Here is a 9,072-nt window from a genome sequence, read left to right on the forward strand (position 1 = left end):
TAGGACAGCCTAGGCAACATAGCAAGACCCTGTCTCTAAAAAAAAGAAAGAAAAAAGTAAAACAGTGGCATACCTATACAATCACCATATAATCAAATCCTACTCAGGAATGAAAATGAATGAGCAATTGATCAAGGGAAAAAGATTCCATTTGTATGACATTCTGGAAAAGGCAAACAATAATGATGGAAAACAGCTCAGCGGTTGCCAGGGGTTGTCGGGAGGTGTAGAGGCTGATTGCAAAGATCACAGTGGGGAATTTTTAGTTGTGATGGAACCGTTTTGCATGGTGTGGGGGTGGTGGGTATATGACTGTGCGTTGTCCACTCTCGCAGAACGGTACACCACAAAGAATCAACTGTAATGTGTGGAATTTTAAAATATCAACCCAAATGTGAGCAACACAAGGATGGAAAGCAGATTGTGACAAGTGAATCTAACTGTATTAGAAATATATGACATAACTTTACTGAAGGACGTAGGGTAAAATGATGGCCTAAGTAATGTTAAAAATGGTGCTTTGAGTAGAAACTAAGGCTAAAGACGAAAAGATGTGACATGAATACTGCACTCTAGTTGTAACTTTGTTTCACATGGGGATATGGGTTACTAATTCAGAATTACATTATACTATGGATGAATGCATGAATGACTGAATAAATAAATGCTTTAAAAAATGGAAGCCAGATTTATCATAGTCAGAAAAAGAGGTTACAAATAAGACCACACAAGATCAGAATGAACCCTGTGTTACGGATTGGAATCAGACATTAGAACGAACTCATGTTTACTTATATATCCAGGTAGACAGATGCAGAAATGATTGTAGGGGTGTGTGTGTGTGTGTGTGTGTATATATATATGTTGGTATACATAGATATATTTCTAACTCTGTGTACCAAGAAGCCTTGGCAGTGATACCTATTACAGAGAGCACACCAAGCACCCAGATCTTGGTTTCCAAATATCTTTCTCCAATGAAAGGAACCAGGGCTGATTCTAGGGCTGAGGCAGGGAAAACATACCATGAACCTGGAGTGTCCTGGAGTGTCTTGTAGTGCCAGAAAGTACTCAAAAAACACAATGTTGGGGGGCAAGTGGCAATAGGGCTTTCTACACACACACACACACAAATACAAACACACACACACACACACACACACAATGATGGAGGTAAATCAAAGGGACAAAGCAACCAAACTGAAAGAGTTCCCAATGGCCAAAATTGAAGCCATCTGAAAAACAAAACTTAAAAATTTAGTATTAGACTATATCCCAAAGTATAAAAGTATATGAGTCTATGCCACAAATAAACAATTGAATAAATAAATTAATGAGGGAGAAAGGACACGTTTTTTACAGAAGAATTCCAGATAACATATGTAGATTATTCGATACGTTCCACCCCAGGATGCAAAGCCTTGTTTGCGGATCTTGCACTCAGAACTGGAACCAAGGATCCGGCAGCCTCTACATTGCCTTGGGGGAACATAATGTCAATATCAACTGATCATGTGGGTGGGGTTACAGTAACGATGTTAAGGTGGGAAAGTTATCCTGGATTTTCCAACAGGGCCTGATATAATCATGAGGATTCTGATAAGTGGGAGGCAGGAAGATCAGAGAGAGGAAGGCAATGTAACAATGAAAGAATATGTATTATTCTTACGGTAGCAACTTCATTAAGATTTTTGCAATTCTGGAAAAGTGGTGGTGGCAGTGTCGTTTTTTGGGCTGTCTAAGTCTTCACATAAAAACACAGCAAATAAGACAGTAAATCTAAAGATCCACAGACAACATCTGACATCCCCAAGGATATGAAAACACCCGAATCACCAACAGGTGCTCATCAAAAAGCATGGCGAGCCTGTCTGAGAACAGGTGGAATTAAGGGAGATTCTGCAGGAATCAATTTGTGGGTGGCAGCAAATTGACAATGATGCTACAAGACTGATGTGCAGGGACAGTCTGGGTGCTACACACTCTAGATGTTCACAGAATAAAGCTTCCTTCTTTATTTGAGAAACATCTATTCAGATCCTTTGCCCACTTTTACATTGGGTTGTTTGCTTGCTATTGAGTTGTTTGAGTTCCTTATATATTTTAGATATTAACCCTTATCGATATATGGTTTGCAAATATTTTATCCCATTCTGTAGGTTGTCTCTTCACTCTGTTGATTGTTTCCTTGGCCGTGCAGAAGCTTTTTAGTTTAATGTAATCCTATTTGTCTATTTTTGCTTTTGTGGTCTGTGTTTTTGGGTTCACATCTTTAAAAATAATTTCCCAAATCAGTGTCATGGAGGATTTACCCTGTGTTTTCTTCTAGTATGAAAGAAGCTTCATTCTAAGACAAAATCTCTCACTGAGAGACAATTTGGAGTAAATTCCAAATTGATCACAGGACAGAAAAGGTAGTGACAAAGGAAAAAGAAAGTTTAGATTAAAGAGGGTAGAGAAGCAGAGGAGGTAGCACTAGTCCATATATATTTTTATCACTGAGAAAACAGCCGAAGAGAGAATTAGAGAACTATGAAGTTAGGAAAAAGGTAAATCATGTTCCAACTCTTCTCTCTAAAGTATAAGCACATTCAACTCACTTAAAAGATGAACAACAGAAAAGATGCACCCTCAAATTTCGTGCAAAGTCTTTATTAAACAGAGAGCGAGGAAGAATCAGAGGGAGTGTAACGTCTCTGCAGATAATGAAACCCACCAGAAAGACATGCCCACAGAGCGGATGTAAACTGACCCATCATTTCAAAACCAGCCAAAAGAAATTAAGAGAAGATAGATCCTTAAAAAACAAAACAAAACAAAAAAAAACAGCATAAGCCAGAATCAAGGATGAGGTGATTGAGGAAAAGGAAGATTTGACAAGAGCTGTAACAGAACTCAGGAAAGTACTGGAAATAAAATAACAAAAATAATTTCAAAATAAAGACTGAATTAAAAGGAACACAAGAGCAAATAAACATAGTGAGCGATGTTTTAAGAGAAATCAAAGATGAGAAGGAAAAATGTCTTAAAAATCAAAAAAGATATTCCAAATGTGACATTTGGGAAAAGACAAAACTATGGCGAAAGTAAAAAAAAAAAAAAAAGAAAGAAAAGAAGAAAACCAAAAAAACGAGTGGTTGCCAGGGGTTGGGGGGATAGAAGGATAAACAGGTGGAGAGCAGAGAGCTTTAGGGCACTGAAAATACTCTGTATGGTACTGTAATGGTAAATACATGTTGTTATGCCTTTGTCAAAACCCACAGAATGTACACCACCAAGAGTGAACACCAATGTAAACTATGGACTTCAGGAGAAAACGGGTCAATGTAGGTTCGTCTCCACAGCAAATGCACCTTTAATAGCACTACCAAAAATATGGAGTATGTTGCAGGTATATGGGAATTTTGCTGTGAACCTAAAACTGCTCTTAAAATGCTTTTTTAAAATAAAAAACAAATGGAAAAGATAAAAAGAATTTGAGAGAAAAGTGATGGAGAATAAACAACAAAGATCTAACATGTTAATAAGAATCCCAAACAAGTACCGAAGCACAGGAACAGAGCCAGACGCTAAAACTTATCATGTAAGAAAAGTTCCTGAAATAAAAATTAGCTTGAACTAGATATGGAAGAAACATTCTGCATTCTGGGAAAACTGAGCCAGGAAACTAGCACTGAGACATATTAGAGTAAAACTTACAGACTCCAAAAGAAAAGAAAAAATGTTTTTGACATTCAAGCAAAAAAACAAAGTCACTTACAAGGGGATAATATCAGAGTGCCTTCAGACTTTTATAAAATAGCACTTCATGCTAGAAGACAATGAAACAACACGTAGGATATTCAAAGACAAAAAATATGAGCCACAGATTTTATGTCCAACCAAACTGGCCTTGAGGAAGAAAGGCTGCAGATAAACAGTTACAAACATACAAAAACTCAGAAGTATTGCTTTCATGAGCCCTTCCTGAGCAATCCACAAGAGAAGAACCTCAGAAGACCAAAAAGACTGGGAAAATATTAACATAAGGCCAAGTACTCTGCTCACTGAAAAAGCTCAGAACAGTAAACTCAGTAGCAATGAGTACCCACAGCATCCAGGTTGTAGCCTCTAAATACGATTTCACATTTAAAGGAACCAAGATGAACCCAAAACATTTTGTTTTGCCGGAAAGCAAGGGAATTATCAAAGACTACTGAGATGATGTCAGTAGAATACAGAATTCAATTTGAATGCACCTCCACTGGCCAAAGATGGGAGAATTTGAGAATCACAAAGAAAAACAACTGCAACTGCATGTACTAAGTCAAATATATTTTTCATGGTCACCATTGCAACTTGTTCCAAAAATTGTCAAAGAGAAAGAATCAAGCAGTTATGGCTGACTTTCCTATACAAAAACTGTATTTCAGAGTAACCTAAACAATTGAAGAAGAAAAGTTATTTTTCTTTTCTTCTGTGGGGTCAGGATCTCACTATGTTGCCTAGGCTGGTCTTGAACTTCTAGGATCAAGCAATACTCCCACCTCTGCCTTCCAACGTGCTGGGATTATAGGCATGAGCCACCATGCCCAGCTGGAAAGTTCTTCTTTATAGAATAATTCCAACTAAAAAAAATATTATCTCATAGAATATTGGATCTAGGCAATCATATAAAATGGATATTAAAACCACTAGTTGCAAAGTTGATGGGGGTGGGGGGTAGAGCTGGACAGCCAAATAGAAGCCTCCAGTGATTGTTCCCCCACCACACACACAAGAATGCAAAATTGAACAACTATCCACACACAAAAGCACCTTCATCAGAACCAAAAATCAAATAAGCAATCACAGTACTGGTTTTAACATCGTATTAAGGAAGGATACAGTGAAGAGGGTAGGAAAGACAGTCCTGAGTTGCCCACACCACTCCTCCCCTATCCCTCAGCAGCAGCTGCATGGCAAGAAGAGAGAATCTGTGTGCTTGTTGAGGGGAGAGCGCAGTGATTGTGGGACTTTGCATTGGAGCTCCGTGCTGCCCTGTCATAGCAGAGAGCAATGCAGGGCAGAACTCGGCTGACACCCATGAAGGGATCTAGACTAGCCCTCACCAGGCAAATCATCCCAGCAGTCAGAACTTGAGTTCCAGCCAGCCCTGCCACTGTGGGCTACAGTGCTCTGCGGTGCTGAGTAAACTTGAAAGGCAGTCTCGGCCGCATGGACTGCAATTCCTGGGCAAGTCCTGGTGCTGTGCTGGACTCAGAGCGGGTGGACATGGAGTGCAGGCAACCTAGTGAGATATCAGCGGAGGCAGCCGAGAGAGCGCTCACATCATTCCTCCTCTAACCCCGTGCAGTGCAGCTCGCAGCTCCAGGAGAGACCCTCTCTCTCTCCTTGAGGAGAAGAGACAGGAGAGTAAAGAGGATTTTGTCTTGCAATGTGAGTACCAGCTCTGCCATAGCAGAATAGGGCACTGGGCAGAGTCATGAGGCCCCCCTTCCAAGCCCTAGCTCCCAGATGACATTTGAAACACCCCCGGGGCCAAAAGGGAACCTGCTGCCTTGAAGAGAAAGATTTAGTCCTGGCAGAAGTAATCACCTGCTGACTGAAGAGCCTCTGGGCCCTGAAGAATAAGTAGTGGTAGCCAAGCAGTGCTCACCAAGGGCCTTGGGCAAGACTCAGGGCTGTGCTGGCTTCGGGTGTGACCCAGCACATTCCCAGCTGTGGTGGCTGTGGGGAGAGGCTCCTTCTGCAAGGAGAGGGAAGAGTAAAGGGGACTTGGTCTTGCCGCTTGGGCACTATCTCGGCCACAGGTGGGTGAGCACCAAGTGAGCTCCTGAATCCCTAGTTGCAGGCCTTGGCTCCTGGACAGTATTTCTGGACCTGCCCTGGGCCAGAGGGAAGCCTACTGCCCTGAAGGGAGAGACTCAGGACTGACAGCATTCTCCAAATGCTGACTGAAGAGCCCTTGAGCCTTGAGTAGACATCATAGGCAGTAGCCAGGCAGTAATTGCCATGGGCCTAGGGCAGTGGTGGCCATGAGGACAGACTCCTCTACTTGAGGAAATTGGAGGGAAGAGAGGGAGGCAAGAATGGGAAGGACTTTATCTTGTGGCTTTGGTGCCAGTTCAGCCACAGTAGAAGAGAGCCTCAGGTGGACACCTAAGGTTTCTGACTCTAGGCCCTGGCTATCAGACGGCATCTCGGACCCACCTGGGGCTGGGAAGAACTCACAGCCCTGAAGGGAAAGATACAAACCTGCCTGGATTTGTCATCTGCTGATTGAATAGCCCTTGGGCCTTGAGTGAATATAGGTGGTAGCCGAGCAGTGGTCACAGAGCAGTGGAGGCCTTGGGCATGACCTGGTACTGTGCTGGCTTCGGGTCTGACCCGGCACAGTCCCAGTGATGGTGGCCACAGGGGTGCTTGTGTCAGCTTTTCCCCGGCCCCAGGCAGCTCAGCACAGAGACAGAGAAAGAGAGAGACTCTGTTTGTATGAGGGAAAGTACGCAAAGAGAACAAAAGTCTCTGCCTGGTAATCCAGGAAATTCTCCCAGATGTTACCTAAGACCACCAAGGGGATACAACTAAGAGTCTGCAAGAACTGTAGCATTCCCGGGATTGGGGCGCCCCCTAAAGCAGATACGGCTGCAGTGACCAGAGAAAGACATAGATCACAATACCCACGTTCCTCCAAATACCTGCAAAGCTTTCCCAAGAAGGACAGATACAAACAAGCCCAGACTATGAAGACTACAATAAATACCTAACTTTTCAATACCCAGACATCAGCGAACATCCACAAGCATCAAGCCCATCCAGGAAAACATGACCTCACCGAACAAACTACATAAGGCACGAGTGACCAACTCCAAAGACACAGAAATATGTGAACTTTCAGACAGAGGATTCGAAATAGCTGTTTTGAGGCAGCTCGACAAAATCAAAGGCAACACAGAGAAGGAATTCCAAATCCTATCAGATAAATTTAACAGAGAATGAAACAATTTAGAAGAATCAAGCAGAAATACTGGAGCTGAGAAATGCAAATGGCATCCTGAAGAATGCTTCAGAGTCTCTTGGCAGAAATAATCCTGCAGAAGAAAGAATTTGTGAACTTGAAGATAGGCTACTTGAAAATACACAGAAGAGACAAAAGAAAAAAGAATAAAAAACAATGTAGGATACCAATAAGATCTAGAAAGTAGCTTCAAAGGGCAAATCTAAGAGTTATTGGTTTTAAGGAAGAGGTAGAGAGATCAGGGTTGAAAGGTTATTCGAAGGGATAATAACAGAGAACTTCCAAAACTTAAAGAAAGAAATCAATATTGAAGTACAAGAAGGTTACAGAACATGAAGCAGATTTAACCCAAATAACATTTCAAGACATTTCATATCAAACTCCCAAAGGTCAAGAATAAAGTAAGGATCCTAAAATCAGCAAGAGAAAAGAAACTAATAGCATACAACAGAGCTCCAATACATCTGGCAGCAGACTTCTCAGCAAAAACGTTGCAGGCCAGGGGAAAATGGTCTGACATATTGAAAGTGCTAAAGGAGAGAAAACAAACAAACAAACAAAAAAAAACCACTTTTATTCTAGGATAGTATATCCAGCAAAAATACCTTCAAACATGAAGAAGAAATAAAGACTTTCCCAGACAAACAAAAGCGGAGGGATTTCATCAACCCTATACCTGTTCTACAAGAAATGCTAAAGGGAGTTCTTCAGCCAGCAATGGTGGCTCACACTTGTAATCCCAGCACTTTGGAATGCCAAGGCAGGTGGATCACCTGAGGTCAGGAGTTCAAGACCAGCCTAGCCAACATGGTGAAGCCCCATCTTTACTAAAAATACAAAAAATTAGCCGGGTGTGGTGACGCATGCCTATAATCCTAGTACTTTGGGAGGTCGAGGTGGGTGGATCACTTGAGGTCAGGAGTTCAAGACCAGCCTGGTCAACATGGTGAAACCCCATCAACATGGTGAAAATTAGCTGGATGGTGGCACACACCTGTAATCCCAGCTACTTGGAAGGCCAAGGCAGGATAATTGCTTGAACCCGGGAGGCAGAGGCAGAGGTTACAGTGATCCGAGATTGTGCCACTGCACTCCAGTCTGGGTGACAGAGCGAGACCCTGCCTCAAAAAAAAAAAAAGTGGGGGAGCTCTCCAATCTGAAAGAAAAGTACATTAATGAGCAAGAATAAATCATCTGAAGGTCCAAAACTCACTGGTAACAGCAAGTACACAGAAAAACACAGAATATGTTAACACTGTAATTGTAGTGTGTAAACTACCCATATCTAGAGTAGAAAGACTAAAAGATGAACCTATCAAAAATAATAACTACAACAACTTTTCAAGACATAGCATAATAAGATAGAAATAGAAGCAACAGGCCGGGCACAGTGGCTCAAGCCTGTAATCCCAGCACTTTGGGAGACTGAGACGGACAGATCACGAGGTCAGGAGATCGAGACCGTCCTGGCTAAACCGGTGAAACCCCGTCTCTACTAAAAATACAAAAAACTAGCCGGGCGAGGTGGCAGGTGCCTGTAGTCCCACCTACTCGGGAGGCTAAGGCAGGAGAATGGCGTAAACCCGGGAGGTAGAGCTTGCGGTGAGCTGAGATCCGGCCACTGCACTCCAGCCTGGCAGACAGAGCGAGACTCTGTCTCAAAAAAAAAAAAAAAAAAAAAGTTTCTGTAGCTTTTGCTCCATGGTATTACTAGTCATCTACTGGCCAACAAAACGCATTAAGTGCATTAATAGCAAATCATATTAATTAAGGTAATGCTAGCCACTGCGATGAATAAGCTTCCAGCGTTTGGTGGCTTGATGCAATGCAAGGGTCTCACTCAGCAATGCAGTATGAACGCTCCCAGATGGCCGGACTCCAGACACTATTTTTCAGCTTTGCCCTTCCCTCAGAGTGCAGAGCTCTGCAGCAGCCTGCAGACAGGGCAGGGGAGACGGAAAAGGTACATCTGCTTCATATTCACCTTGTAGAAGAGACACGTGTCACTTCTATTGGTGAAAGCTTGTCACATCTAGATGCAAGTGGGGGTGAGTGGAGAAGAGGGAGGGGAA

Source organism: Chlorocebus sabaeus, chromosome 14, assembly GCF_047675955.1.
Source record: "Chlorocebus sabaeus isolate Y175 chromosome 14, mChlSab1.0.hap1, whole genome shotgun sequence".
Classification (NCBI taxonomy): Eukaryota; Metazoa; Chordata; class Mammalia; order Primates; family Cercopithecidae; genus Chlorocebus; species Chlorocebus sabaeus.